We start from the raw sequence: 16,500 nt of genomic DNA on the forward strand, positions 1-16,500 counted from the left end.
TATATACGTCTTCTTTTTTTTTTCTCCCCTTGACCTTCCCCTAGCCTCCCATACCCCCCAGTGTCTTGTGTCCATTGGTTATGCTTATATGCGTGCATACAAATCCTTCTGTTGATCTCGTACCCATCCCCTTCACCCCCCAACCCTCCCCAGCCTTCCCGCTGTAGTTTGACAGTCTGTTCAATGTTGCTCTGCCTCTGTATCTATTTTTGTTCATCAGTTTATAATGGTCTTAATTATCCATAAATGAGTGAGATCATGTGGTATTTTTAACAGCAGGCAGTTTTTAATTCAAGAATTTTTTGTTAACTTGTTAATTGTGAAAACAAAAATATGATCACTGAAATGAAAGTTCTTAGTAGATAAACCAAATAAAACAACAAATAAATAACAATATAAATTTGTGAACTGTAAGGAATGATCCAAAGAATTCAGCCATAATAGAATGTACCAGACTGAGCAGAACATACTGCACAAAAAAGGATAAATTAATGCATTTTAATTGTAGTAACGTATTTTTGAACCAAAAAAAGACTTATACTTATACATAGATATGGTAGGTACTTGTCTAAAATGAGCCTACATCTCAGATGCATTGTTTACCAAGAAAGAAACTTTTCTTTCTATTATAGTGCTATTGCCTTACTGTGTGACTAAGACTTTTTCAACCATTACATAAACAGCATCAATAAACAAGTTTGAAATGATTCAATAACTTTCTCTAACTTTATTGCACAGTAGTAGTGAATATGTCATTGAGTCAGTTGGAGAAAAAATAGCTTGTCTTATGTCTGGTGAATAAGAACAACTTCAATAATAATAGCTCTCAAACCACATATTTTCTCTAGTAAATTGTACTAAGAGACTAATTGTCCACATTTTATAGCTTAGCAAAGTAGAAAGGCAGAAGTTGCATGATTTTCCCAAACCTGTCAAACAAAAAAACAATCGGAAAATCCTGGAATTCCTAACGTTTTTTCCTTTGGACTTCTACAATGGAATTGTGGCTCAGAATTAACTACTCTCTGATAAATATTCATTGAGCACTATTAAATTCCAGACACTGTATTAGTGCTTTATAAGCATTAACTCAGATAATCATCTATGTAAGGTAAATATTATTATTATTATTTTTACTATTATTATTATTATTATCCTCGTTTTATAGGTGAGAGAACTGAGACACAGGGTTATTCAAGCAATATGACTAGATCTCACAACAGGTAAGTGCAGAGTCTAGTGTGAACCAGGTAGTCTGGCTCCAGAGCTGTGTTCTTAACTTTGTGTGTAATGGAGACACTTTGGGGCTATGGACCGAGGGGGCTGGGGAATTGAAGAATTTCTATGGGGTCAGAGTCAAGAAATAACTTGTACTAGTAGGTAGTTCAGACATTTCAAAAAGAATTGTTGCTGCCTGGCAGCAAATGCTGACTCTGCTTCCAAAAGTTTACTTATATCTTACTCTGTTACTCTTTCTCTTGACCTTTCTTCCTTTTTTTTCCTGTAGGATTGATATCAAGCCCAAGGCGGGATGGCCACCGATAACAAGCTGGCAGTCTTCATGTGCTGAACAGTGTGTACACATGGAAGAGGAATTTTGGCAGAGCAGAGGGAGGCTCACATATGGTGATCTTTCAAATTTCAAAACAAAATATGGGAAGCCTAGTTTCATTCTTTTACCATACTGATATTTTTCAAATTACATCTGTTATTGGTTTTTGTTTTAAAAGATTTTCATCGAAAGATATATCAGTACTATACTAGCTAGTGACCATATTTCAAAAAATTATAATAGTAATATATGCTCATTATAACAAAAGCATTGAAGAGTACAGATTTGTATAGAACAAAATCTTTTCACTTGGATTAGAGATTTAAATGCAAAAATGAGTCCATAAAATTACTAGAAGAAACTTCAGTAAATTCAAATGATAATCTTAAAGTGAGGGAAAGACTCTAAGCATAAAACAATATCCTGAAAGGATAAAAGAAAGAATCAATATGTTAGATTGCATTAAACTTTCTCATGAAAAAGTACCATAAACAAATTAAAATGATTAAAAAGCATCGAGATGAAATTTATAATCCCTATAATAAATAACTTTTTTTTTTTTACCACGAGCTATTTCAAATCAACAAAAAGAATAAAATTAAATAGAAAACTGGGCAAAGAAGATGAATAGTTTACAAAAAATAACTACCACTATAAAAATGCTTTGACTTCACTTGTAAATAAAAAATATTAATACACTAAGGAGTTATAATCTTTATCTGATTACCAAACGTTCAAAATTTTAATAATTCCCAGTGTTGGCAAGGGTGTGAGGAAATAAGTATGTTCACACTTTCTTAGTGGGGATGGGAATTGATGTTGCCTTTTGCAAGGCAATATAGCAGTACTTGTGAATATTTTAAATGCTCAGACTTATTGACCAAACAATTTTAGTAGGAATTTATCTTATGTACATTTTAATATAGACACACCAAAATACATGTCATTGTGCCACTGTCTGATATAGGGGAAAACTGTAAAACAACCTAAATGTGTCTCAATAGGGGGAAGGAAAAATAAAACTAAGGAGCTTTCCTTCAACAAAATACTATCAGTATTTAAAATAATGAAGCAGAGCTAAATCTGCTTATCTGGGAAAGATGTTCAGAATATATGACTTAGTGAAAAAAGTAATTTGCAGTAGAAAAATCTATGATGTGATCCCATTTGTGTGTGTGTGTGTGTTGCAGTACATACATGCATTGGTTAAGGTGCTCTTGTTGCAAGTAAATAGAAGTTCATGAAATTTATTAGACCCCATAATTGAAAGTGTAGAGGCCGCTGGGTTTAGAGTTGGTTTAGTGTCTTAATCCAGTAGCCCAACTCTCTGTTTCCCTGATTCTCCTCGCTCAGCCTCCTCTGCTGACTCTCCAAACTGGTTCTAGCAGTTCTGGGCCTCACTTCCACGGATGGTTCTCTTAAGAGGAAAAACCTCAGCAATTTCCCCTTGCATCTCATTGATCTGAATTGGATCATGGCAGTGACTCATGAGCCCTTTCTCAGCACAGTCCTTGGGACAGGAAAATAAATACCTTACCCCTACGCTTAGGCCTGGATTTCTGAACCAGTAACCAGCAAGCGAGAGGGATTTAACATATTGTATGAGGCAAATTAAAGCTCACCTAAAGAGTGAAATCAAGTCAATCCTACCTGCTCACCCTCCCCGCAAAAAAACCTCAAAATAAAAATAACAAAAAATGGCAATGGCAAGTGTACATGGAATGAAAGGGAGTAAAGACGTATGGGGCTAGACACAAAGTTTTGTTTTTCACTCCTGCGCCATGAATGTTTTTTATAGCTGCATGTCTGACTCAGGATCACAGCAGAAATAATGTAAACAGACGGCATACCCAAAGGATTTAAAGAAGAGACTTTAATAAAAAAGATTATCTGCAAAAGTATGGGTGAGGTTAAAAGAACAACAAAAACAAAAAAGGGATGGTGAAACATGCAGGGACTGGCAACCGCAGGAAGGGAGAGGAATGAAGAGCAGCTGCTGATGAAGCAGAAAGGGAGTGCTTGGGTAGGGGAATGAGTAAATACCTCCTGCCCTTAAGTCTCCTGATGGTGCTTCCCATTAGCCAGACCCAATCAGAAACCAGAGGGCAAGGTTGAGGTGCTCTGTGAGGTTAGCCTGCTGGGACTCAGAGCCCAGAGAGAAGACTGGGGAATAGATAATGGAGGAGAGGAGCAGGTGGAGCGAACAACTAGCACCACATATACCACCTAATTGAAACATTAATAGCTTTTCAAATAAAAAAATGACCTGGGGGGTGGGTAGAGGGTAAAAGGGGAGGGGAATGGGAGATATACTATCAACAATAAAAAATATATTTTAAAAATGTGGGAAATCCTGTCACATGCAATGACGTGGATGAACCTTGACGACATTATGCTAAGAGAAATAAGCCCAGTTGCAAAAGGACAAATACAATATGCTTCTACTTACATAAGGTACCTAAGTAGTCAGCATACTAGAAACAGAAAGTAGAATGGTAGTTGCCAGGGGAACAGAAGAGGGAGAAAATGCAGACTATTGTTTAATGAGTATAGGGTTTCAGCTTTGCAAGATGAAAAGAGTTCAGGAGATTCGTTGCCCAACAATGAGAATATACTTAACAATACTGAACTATATGCTTAAAAATGGTTACGATAGACTATGGTCAGCCTATGAGTGTGTAGTGGTATCTTATTGCTGTTAATTTGCAATATCTTTATGACAGATTATGTTGAGTATCTTTTTGTATGCTTAGTTTTGCCATGTGTATCTTCTTTGTTGAGGTGTCTGTTCAAGTCATTGTTCACTTTTTAATTGGGTTGTTTGTTTTTTTATAGTTGAGTTTTAAGAGTTCTTTGAATACTTTGGATGACAGTTCTTGATCAGATATATCTTTTACAAATATTTTCTCCAAGTCTGTGGCTTCTCTTCTCTTGACATTATCTTTTGGAAAACAGATGTTTTTAATTTTAATAAAGTCCAGTTTATCAATTCTTTTTAAAAAATTTATCGATCTCTTGAGAGAGAGAGAGAGAGAGAGATACACACAGAGAGAGAAACATCAATTTGTTATTCCACTTATTTATCCATTCATTGGTTGATTCTTGTGTGTGCCGGACTGGGGGTTGAACCTGCAACCTTGGTGCATTGGGACAATGCTCTAACCAACCGCTACCTGGCCAGGGCTATAATGGTGAATACATGTCACTATATATTTGTCCAAACCCATAGAATGTAATACACCAAGAGTGAACTCATAGAAGTAAACTGTGGACTCTGGGTGATAATGATGTGTCAGTGTAGGTTAATCGATTGCAACCAATGTTCTCGTCTGGTGTAGGGTTTTGATAGTGGAGGAGACAGTTAAGGCAGGGGGTAAATGGGAAGGCTCTGTACCTTCCACTTATTTTGCTGTGACCTGATAATGCTCTAAAAAATTAAAATCTATTAAAACAATGATTATGATGTTAAATTTATTATGTTTCTTCACCACAATAAAATAATATGGAAGTCTTTTCCTTCTTCCTTCCTCCCAATCCTATTCATGAGCAACAAAGACTATTATGTCTATATTTTTAAACAAGTTTCAAACTTCACATTCTTTTATTTTCCAAAAGTGATGATTTAAAGGCTAATACTGTGCTCAGAGAGAGGTCCTGACTAGAGAAACACAAATTTGATAGTTACCAGCATGGCCATAATTCTTCCATTGTGGGAGTGGATAAAATCTCCAGGGGCAGTGTGGGCAAAGAAAGCAAGAGATTCTGAGAAGGAGCCCTGGGAACTCCACTAAAGCTGCGGAGAGAGAAGGGGGAGTCAGCCAAGGAGAATGAAAATAAACAAGGAACCAATATGAAGTCAGGAACCAAGGCAGAGAGCATTTTACAAATAAATGCATAAGTCAAAACCACAATGAGATACCACTTCACTGTCATTAAGATGGCTATTATTAAGATTTTAAAAAAGAAGAAGAAGAAGAAGTATTGGCAAGAATGTAGAGAAATGCTTTTCTGGGGATGTAAAATGGTGCAACCGCTGCGGAAAAACAGTTCGGCAATTCCTCAATAAGTTAAACAGAATTGAAAGGAGTTAAAGCAGAATTAGTAGATAGGGTTAGGGGTGGAAGAAGGAGGAATAGTGGAGCTAGCTGAAACAAACAAAAACTGTGTTTTGCAGGAAACATGATGGCAGAAAAACAGAGTATTTTGAAATAATGCAGGAAGCATGATGGCAGAAAAACAGAGTATTTTGAAATAAGGAGGTTTTTCTTGTAAGTGCAAAACAAAATGTTGCAAAAAGGCCAGGAACAGCAAAACAAACCATCTAAAAAACATTCCAGAGCAGGGAGCTTGTGTTTGCAATAATCTCCTGCCTTGTTTGAACTCCTCTGGTCCCGTCTTCATTCTTCGATTCCCCCCGCCCCACCACCTCCGTGAGACACGATTGGGGGTGGGGGATTCCTGCTCGCTAGTTCCGGTATCAGAATTACCATATGACTCAGCAATTCTACTCCTAGGTATAGACTCAAAAGAATTGAAATCAGGGACTCAAACAGATACTTGTATACAAATATTCATATGGCACTATTCACAATAGCCAAAAAGTGGATGTTCATTGTGGATGATAGATAAACAAAATGTGATATATACATACAGTGGAATATTATTTGGTCTTAGAAAGGAAGGAAGTTCATCTGGCATGGATGAATCTTAAAAACATTATACTAAGTGAAATAAGCCAGACACAAAAGGGCAAATATTATATGATCCCACTTATATAAGTTACTTAGAATAGACAAATTCATAGATACAGAAAGTAGAAGTTACTAGAGCTGGAGGGGAGGAGAGAACCGGGACTTATTGTTTAACTAGAGGCCCAGTGGATGAAATTCATGCACTAGTGGGGAGGGGGTTCACCCAGCCCAGCCTGCACTCTCTCATAGTCCGGGACCTCTAGAGGGATGTCTGCCTGCTGGCTAACCCACTCCACGCGGGGAGCAGGCCTAAGCCATCAGTCGGACATCCCTTTTGCAGTCTGGGACCCCTTGCTTGTTATTGCCCGCCTGCTCACTGCTCCTTAGTGCTGCCGCAGATTCGGGAGAGGCTCCTGCCACCACCGCTGCGCTCACCAGATGAGCCCGGCTTCTGGCTGAACGGTGCTCCCCCTGTGGGAGCACATTGACCACCAGGGGGCAGCTCCTGCGTTGAGCGTCTTCCCCCTGGTGGTCAGCGCATCATAGCAACTGGTCATTCTGGTCATTCTGCCATAACAATCGCTTAGGCTTTTATTATGTAGATGTGTAGAGTTTCAGTTTGGGAAGATGGGAAAGTTCTGGAAATAAATGGTGGTGATGATTGCACAACGTGAATATAATTAATGCTGCTGCACAAATACTTAAAATGATTAGAATGGCAAATTTTGTTACATATATCTTACCAGAATAAAAAAGAATACATGCATAAAATGAAGCCAGACACAAAAGAGTAACACACTATGAGTCCATTTATACAAAGTTCAAAAACAGGCAAACCAAGTTGGAGGTGGGGTGGAATTAAAGCAGCACCTACCTTAACATGTGGGTAGGAAGGAAACTGGAAAAAGAAAAACACAGTGTACATTTCAGGGAGTTTAAAAAGGGGACAAGTAGGGTAATGTTAGCAAGGAAAGCCCAGAATGAAGCTTTTATTTTTTTAAGGAAAAGGAAAGTCGAATGTATTTTTAGCTTGAGGAACAGATGGAGAGGGAAGGATGACAACACAAGACAGGGAAGAAACAGATGACATCCGGACATGTGAGGGGACAGGATGAAGAAGGGCGGGCAGGGGTTATTCTTGGAAAGGCAAAGGGCACCTCTTCCACTGTGACGAGGAGACAAAGAGCAAGGATAGTGAAGATCAGCTAAGTGAGGACATCAAAAAGAAGCAGATTAAAGCATTAAGAGTTGCATGATCTTTATTTCACAATACTTGACTGGCTTCCCTCAGGTATTCATTATCATCAATATCTCTGCAAAATCTAGCCAATCTAGTCAATTTCTCCAAAAATGAGCTCTATCACTTACCACCACTTATTTAAAAAACAATAATGTTGAACATATAAGCATTTGATTAGAGACCTCTAAGGTTTATTCAAGGCACAACATTTTGTTTTACTATAGATGTGAATTTTAGAATAAATCAGTTGACAAATATATGCATTTTTAATTTCTTCTGTATCCTGAATTTAATAAATGCAGCGAAGAAATATGAGCATTTAAAACAAAATTGTGTTGCAAGTAGAGAGCTACCTGCCTTCCTCACAAAAATTTCATTGTTTTAAGTGTGACTTATGCTTTTTAATAATTTTTTTCCATCATCATTTATCCCCCCTATACCATCCTCCATCTCCACCCACCCCACCCTCACCCCCTCAATCACCACACTGGTGTCTGTGTACATGACTTCTTCCTCTTTTTTCTTTTTTGCTCAATCTCTTCCCGCAAAAATCTTCCACACCCCCGACCAGAGCTGTCTGCCTGCTATGAGTCTGTCTCTTTTTTTAAAATTGTTTTGTTAACCCTCACCTGAGGATACTTTTCCATTGATTTTTAGAGAGAGTGGAAAGAAGGGGAGAGACAGAGAGAAACATCTATGCGAGGAGACACATTGTTTGGTTGCCTCCCACAGGAGCTCCAACCAGAGCCTGCACCTGAGGTACAGTATGTGCCCTCGATGGCCTGCAAACCTGGCGTTTGCAGGCCAATGCTCCATACACTGAGCTATACTGGCCAGGGTGAGTCTGTCTCTATTTTGCTTGTTAGTTCAGTTTGTTCATTAAATTCCACATATAAATGAAACCATATGGCACTTGTCTTTCTCTGACTGACTTATTTCACGTAGCATAATGTCTCCAGGTCCATCAATGCTGTTGCAAAGGGTAAAATTTTCTTCCTTTCCGTTGTGTACATTAAATGTAGCATAGCTGTTTTATCCATTCATCTACTGTTGGACACTTGGGTTTTTTACAAATCTTGGCTACTGTAAATAATGCTGCAATGAACATAGGGGTGCATATGTTCTTTTGAATTCGTGTTTTGGGTTTCTTCGGATAAATTTTCCAAAGTGGAATTCCTGGATCATAAGGCAGTTTCATTTTTAATTTTTTGAAGTAACTCCATACTGCTTTCCACAGTGGCTACACCAATCTGCATTCCCACCAATCTGCATGAGGGTTCCCTTTTCTCCACATCCTTGCCAACTCTTGTTGTTTGTTGATTTATTGGTGAGAACCATTCTGACAGGTGTGAGGTGATATCTCATTGTGGTTTTAATTTGCATTTCTTGAGCAATATTTTTTCTGATATATTTCCTGGGGTAAGGGAAACAAAATAAACAAATAGGACCACATCAAATTAAAAAGTTTTTGCACAGCAAAGGAAACCATCAACAAAATGAAAAGACAACACACTGAATGGGAGAACATATTCACCCATATTCACCCATGGGAGAACATTTGATGAGGGGTTAATATTCAAAATTTATAAAGGACTTATAAAACTCAACATCAAAACCACAAATAATTCAATTAAAAATGGGCAAAGGACCTGAAAAGATACTTCTCCAAAGAGGACATACAGATGGCCAATAGACATGAAAAGATGCTTATGATCACTTTATTTTCATTCCACAAAGAAAACTGCTTTCAGACCTAGGTAAAACCGGCCTTCCTCACTAAAATTTCATTTTTTTTTAAGTAAGAACTTTATTTTCATTCCACAAAGAAAACTGTTTTCAGACTTAATGGTTAAATTAAATATATCCATATGCACTTGAGGTATAAAAATTTTATTAGTAGGAGGTGAATAATTGGAACAAGTTTCTCTGTCTATTCAGAACAGCAAGGACTTCATTACAGTGTAGCAGCCAGTGGTAAAATTCTGGGACAGACCTAGGATGTGTCACCTAATTAACTTAGAAGTGGAGGCCTCTTGAAGGGCAGGCAGTATTGCAGTAGGGGCCTAGCTAGAAAACTACTTCAGAAAAGCCCTTTCAAAGGCATACACAGGCAATTCAAAAGGCAAAATTATAATGGCTAATGATGGAGGGAAAGGAAAACTTCATTAATGTTCAAGGGATGAAAATTAAAATGACACTCAGATGCCATTTTATTTTATAAAATTAACAAGATTTGTAGCAATTATATTTAAGAGTAAAGTGTGATGGGAAATCTCATGGACTGCTTATGAGAGTAAATATTGGTTTATTTTTTTTCAGAAAGCAATCAATTGTCTTAATAATTGATTCAAATGGCCATGCATTTTCAATCAATAATTATAGTGCTATGATGTTATTCTTTAAAGAATTTGGAAAAGTGGATAAAAACGTTTTCACACAAAGATTGCAGTGCTGATTATGATGGAAAAAAATTAGAAACACCTGAATGTCTAAAAATGAGGATTTTAATTATGAAAGATACACATGATATTATAAATTTTATAGGCATTTAAAATGTTAATGGATAATTTTTACTGATGTGGGGGAAATGTGACAAGGTAAGTGACACAGTATGATTCCACTGTGTTAAAATATGTATAGAAAAAGACTAGAAAGTGTCAAAGTTTTTCTCTTTTTTATATTGGTCTCTATTTTTCACAATAAATGGGCATCATTTATTATTTTAAATATGTTTTTAATTTATTTTTACAGAGAAAGAGAAAGGGAGAAAGAAACATCAATTGGCTGCCTCTTGCCTGCAACCCGACCAGGGATAGAACTCAAAACCCAGGTAATGTGCCATGACTGGGAATTGAACCTGGCAACCTTTTGGTGCATGGGACAATTTTCAACCTTTTAAATCTCATGATACACATTGAGCCACATCAGCCAGGCTTGGATGGGCATCATTTTTAAAAAGCTGAATATGAAGTTATATTTTTGTAAAGGGACAAAGTTTCTTTTGTCATTTTTAGTAATGGTTACAAGCCTGTACTCTAGTAAAATGGACCAGACATTCAGCTACAGTCGGCTATTCATTCAACAATATTTATTAAGCATCTACTGTGCACTGAGCCCATGATATGTACTTGGGATACAGGGGTAGAGAAAACATGCAGAGATAGGCCAGCCCTCAGTGAGCTTACATCTAGTGAAGGTACAGTGCATTCGTTTTCTAGGCTGTCTTACTAAGTACCACAGAACGACTGGCTTAAAAGAACAGAAATTAATTTTCTCACAATTTTGGAGATTAGAAGTTCAAGATCAAGATGTCAGCAGAGCTGGTTTCTTCCAAGGTATCTTTCCTTGGCTTGTAGACAGACATCTTCCCGAGTCTTCACATCATCAAACTGTATGCATGTGCCAGTCCAAATTTCCTCTTTTTATAAGGACACCAATCATATTGGATTCCAGCCCACCCTAATGACCTCATTTCTATTGACTTACCCCTTTAAAGGTCTTATCTCCAAATACATCACTTGCTGAGGGGTTGAATGTGCTGAGGTTAGAACGTCATCATATGAATTTGGGTTTGACACAACTTAACAAACAAGCAATTGCATCAGGGCTGGAAAAGCTGTGCTCAAACAATCACCATCATCATTGCACTCCAAGCACTACTGGTTGTTCCTAGGGAACAGTGTTGCTTATACTGTACTATAACGCTTGCTACTCTTAGTCTTCTTGTTCTGTGTGTTTGTGTGTTTTTAGCTTCTTTATTTAACAGGTTAATGGGAACTGAACAATTTTACATCAGTTATGAGGAAATGTGACTGACATTTTAAATTTAACTTCTCTTCTGAGTTTCAGAAAATGAATATTTATTCTTTCATGCCTGATATTACAAAGTCATTCATTATCCGTCAGGGCGTAGATTGGGTTGTGAATTGGCACCTGCTGAGTTCCAAGATGAGCATATATCTTGATTCCCAAGAAGGTTCTAAGTCTCTAGAGTTGTAAATAAACAGAGGTCTGAGGAACAAGTTCTGTCCAGTCTAATAACTTTTTCTGTGGGTTCATTGTTAACCATTTTAGAATTTCAGAAGAATATTTCTTTATGATATTACTAGAGGCCCAGTGCACGGATTCGTGCACCAGTGGGGTCCCTCAGCCTGGCCTGCACCCTCTGAAATCCAGGGCCCCTCGGGGGATGTCAGGTTGCCGGTTTCGGCCCGATCCCCGCAGGCCAGGCTGAGGGACTCCACGAGTGCATGAATCCGTATACCAGGCCTCTAGTATGCATATAAGATCTTTGGTTAATCTCTTCCCACCCACTCCCCTCCCCCTTTCCCCCTGAGAGTCATCAGTCTGTTCCATGTTTCCCTGCCTGTGCATTGAGTGTCTACCCCTGGTGGTCAGTGTGCATCATGGCTAATGGTTGAACAGTCAAATGGTCAAAAGGTCACTTAGGCTTTTATATATATAGATATTCTAGTAGAATCTACCTCATTCAAAATCCATTTCCTATATTTCTTTTGGTCTCAAATCCTTCATGGCTGAGGCAGGCTATAAGTAAATTCATTAAAAATGAAACAGATTCTGGAGGCTGGATAGATCACAGTTGGAAAATGTTTGTTATATTGCATTTATATGTACAACTAATTGCCCCTCTGTTCCAAGAACAGACAGAATTTTACTTAATTCTTTGAAAAGCAGTAGACAGACAGAGTAGTGGTGGTTTAAGGCCTGGGCTATGGCAGCAGCGGCGGCAGCATTTTCCACCTCCAGCAGGACCGTGAAGATGAAAGAAGTGAACCCTGGGAGAACCCTTAGAATAGTGTCTGGTGCACAGTGCCGAGTGCAATATGTGAGAGCTGCTATTATTAGACTTTGCAAAGCAGACTTTCCATTTTGACTCCTTTCCCACACTGTGTTCAGACTTAGCTCTTGTCAGTTATCCAATATCTAGTTCAGAGTCAAGAGTGAGGGCTCTATGACAACTTAGAGGCTTTCTATTTGATTACAATTTAATAAGGGAAATAATTGACCTATTTGTAATTCATTCAGCCTTTGACTAGCTGGATCCACACAATTGTAGTGATTCCCCCTTCAATGACTCGCAAAATTAAATTTGTATGACTTGGAAGCATAGTTTTAGATATTCTTCCATGACCTTGTGTACCTCTTATTCCCCTGGACCCCTCCATGCCATCTGTGAACAGTCACCTGTAGGACAGTCACTCTCACTGCTTGCTTTTTCTTAAAGTTCTCATGTGAGTCTTATGGGACTCAGTGTGTTCCACTCTCCAGAGCTGTGTTGGTCTTCCCAGTTTGCAATGCCCCTTTCCCTCTTCCCTACATTATCCCTCCTTTATTTCCAAAATGGGCCCCAAACCTCTGGAATCTTATTGTTTTTATTCCTCTGCCCAGTCCCTGATTATTACCTATGTATCTTTTATGTTATGGTAATTTGTCCACATGAATCATTGCTTTAAAAATGTTTCTTATTTGTACCTCTTTTTCTCCCTGTTAGATTGTAGGATCCTTAATAGTAAAGCACATGACCCTGTATTCTTTTGTAGTCTATCCTTCTATAAACACTAAACATTGTTTATTGCTTACTTGGTGCTTTTTTAAAATTACTTTTTGCCCCTAATCTTTTCAACCTTGTAACTCAGCCTTTCTAGGTGGTCTCCACCTTGTAGTTAATGTATACCTAGTGTTTTCTATCATCTTGTATCTCGTATCCTCAATATCTTCTGATACCTATTTTACATTTTTTATTTTAATGATTGCAAAACATGCCCAATCTATTTACATGTCATATCAGTGAAATTAAAGAGTTGAAATGTTTCTCAGAGAATACAAAGGGTAAAAACAGTGCCCTACTGCAGGTAGAACTGAGCCTTCTTTGTGACCTGACAGCATTCTTTCTCGTGTACCTTTCATCTCTTTATTGGACTGTAAGATCAAGTCTTATAGTTTTATTAATCTCTAGCACTTGGCACATTACCTAGAATATAATAAGTGCAAATGAATGTTTATTGAAGAAATGAAAGATTAAGCAAAGAGATTATACCCATGAAAATAGTAGTACTTAACTGGGCTTCTTTGTTTTCTAGAACTTTGCTTTAGGCTTTGCTTTAAAGTGTGGGCCCTGGAGCCTGGCTGGCATCATTAATATCACACATCTATTACTTAGTAGCTGGTCATGGAGATCAAATTATTTGTCTGAGTCTAGTTTCCTCATATCTAGTTTCCTAAAATCTTAGGGTTGCTAGATTTTAATACTTAGACTAGTACTCAGAAAATAGTAAATACTTAAGAAATTTAACTATTATTATATTTAAATGATATTAAAATGTATTGATATTTACTTATACAAGGATACAAGGAAAATACTGTCACACCATTGTCACCACCTGTATTTATTGACTATTTAGGATTTGATTAAATTCTCCAAAAGGTAATTCACCTGTCAACTTTGGACCTAGGTTTGGGAATTGGGACAGAGAGTTTTTATTCAGTTAACTAAATGGTGATGTGAATATTTAGAAGTTTATTCATAATTAAATTTTTGAACTAAACATTTTGGAAAAATATATATAATATGAAATTTTCCATCTTAATAATTTTTAAGTGTACAGATCAATGACATGAAATACATTCACATTGTCATGCAAGCATCACCCTATCCATCTCCAGAACACTTGCCATTTTCCAAAACGGAAATTCTGTAACCATTAAACAAATAACTCCCATTCCCTTCTCACCCCTTCTCACCCCCCTACCTCCCCAGGGCAACCTTCATTCTATTTCCTGTCTCTATTAATTTGACTGCTCTAGGTATCTCATTATATAAGTGGAATAACACAGTATTTGTCCTTTTGTGTCTGGCTTATTTCACTTGGCATAATGTCTTCAAGATTATCCATGTCTTAGCATGTGTCAGAATTCATTTTTTTAAAAGGCTGAATACAGTTGTTTTTTTTTTATTTTAATGGTGGGAGAGCATTTCCTTTCTATTGCTGTGTGTTTCAGTGTTTCCCCTTTTTGAACAATTCAAATGAAAGTTGAGCTCTGTTTTTAAATGAACCCAGATTTTTTGAGACCTGAAATAATAGTAGAAGATTGAAAAACAAAAACAAAACACAACACCTCTAGTATCCAGGAAATCTGATTCAGAACATATATTTTTGCCTTTATGAAAAATACATATAAGATTTTGTTTTAGAAACAACAGGGAGTTGTTAAAATGTCTGGCTTTTTTGTTTTGTTTTAACAGTGATTACCACATCATCTTGGTCAATATATTCATTGACCATAAAAGGGGGAAAATGTGCATTTACTTGATAATATTCAGAATGAGTTGGCAATTGATCTCTGAGCTCTGGGATTCACTGAAAGATGAAATAAAAAATGCTTTAACCTGCCAACACTTGAGTTTAAGCCCTTAAAACTGTTTATTTTTCCAATAATTGCTAAGATTATTAAATTGCAAAACTGGATAAGAAAGCATCTGGCATGAATTTTATTTCAGACAGCAAGCTATTAAAATAGCGAGAAAAACAGTAAGGCATTGGGGAAGTAAAGGACAAAATTACATATAACAATCTTGTTATTTTAAAATATATTTTTCAATATAAATGAGGGCTCTTATAAGGTGCCTGAGAACTTCTTGGGGCTTGGATGTTCTCTTTTTCTCACAGAAATTGAACTTTAAATTGGATTTTATTTTTTAACCCAGGTGGTAGAAACATTTTTGCATTCATTGTTTACATCCTGCCTACAACAAAAATTATTTGAGGCAATTGAGAGAATATTAAAGAATGTAATTTAAGAAATCTGAATGTAAATTCTCCAGCATGTCTTTTGTTTTTCGGGCACTGACCTTTCCTCTGAAAGGATTAACAGAAACCTTAATGAAGAACATTAACTGAAGACTGTTGGGAAATAGTTCACAGCTTCTCAGATGGTGTGGCTGTTTCTTGTCTACCTGGCATTGGTCAATGAGGATTTTCTTGGCCTGTAAAAACAGTGACCATATGTTCTAGATTTTCTGGGACAGCCTTAATTAAAAATATTCTTTCCTGTTGTTAGACCATGTGTCAAACCATGTGTCCTGGTATTTTTTTCCCTACCTCTTTTTGATCCATCAAATGTTTTTCTAATAATCGCTGCCTATAGTTAACCCTCACTGGCTTATGAATCCATATGCCATGCCAAATCCTTGTGCTAGATAATAACTGAGAAAAAGACTGCCCTTAAGAAGTTTATATTTAACATAGAGATAAAAAGGCAAGGCTATGAACTAAACAAGGTAAACAAAGCCTTCAGAAAGGTCTAAATAAGGACTCTGGGAGTTTGGGGAAAGGTGAGATGACTACTTGCCGAGTTGTGGAAAGTACCACTGGATTTAGCAAGAGCTTTACTGAGGAGACAGTGCCTGAGCTGGGGCTGGAGGATTGGGAGCTGGAGAAGCAAGGAGGCAGGATGGCTGAGGGGAGGCCAGCCTTCCAGGCAGAGGGCCCAGGGTGAGTCAAGGGAGGCGCTCAGGCTGGAGCAAGTGAAGGGATGGCATCTGCAAGTGGGTGACTTCTTCAGTTCTGTCCCTGGGAACCTGGCTTGCCCCACCTAGCCGCAGGCCTCAGAAGGGAAGAATTTGGGCGGTTAGAACAGAATGAGCGAATGACCAATGATTGGTAAAGAGAGGCCCAGGAAAGCATTATCCTGGTATTTTTAATGGAAAATGTGGTCAGCTGACCCATAATTTTCAGTATTTCTCTAATGGACCTTTCCCTCAGCTTATACAGAGGCCTCCTCATCTGGATTGGGCTGGGGGTCCTACCCGTTCTGTGAATGTCAGCTGACGTCTCTACATCTCTGTATCTCTGTAGAGCCCAACCTGTCTTTTTCACCACCTCAGAAACCTTCCTTCTCCCATCTCCTACTGAATCTACAGATTGTCACAATCTACCTGCTGGGCATACCAAAAGAAGACCAAAAGGAGGAGGAAGAGAAAGAGAAGGAGGAGGAGG

This window comes from Myotis davidii, unplaced genomic scaffold (genome assembly GCF_000327345.1).
Source record: "Myotis davidii unplaced genomic scaffold, ASM32734v1 scaffold679, whole genome shotgun sequence".
In the NCBI taxonomy this organism is placed as follows: domain Eukaryota; kingdom Metazoa; phylum Chordata; class Mammalia; order Chiroptera; family Vespertilionidae; genus Myotis; species Myotis davidii.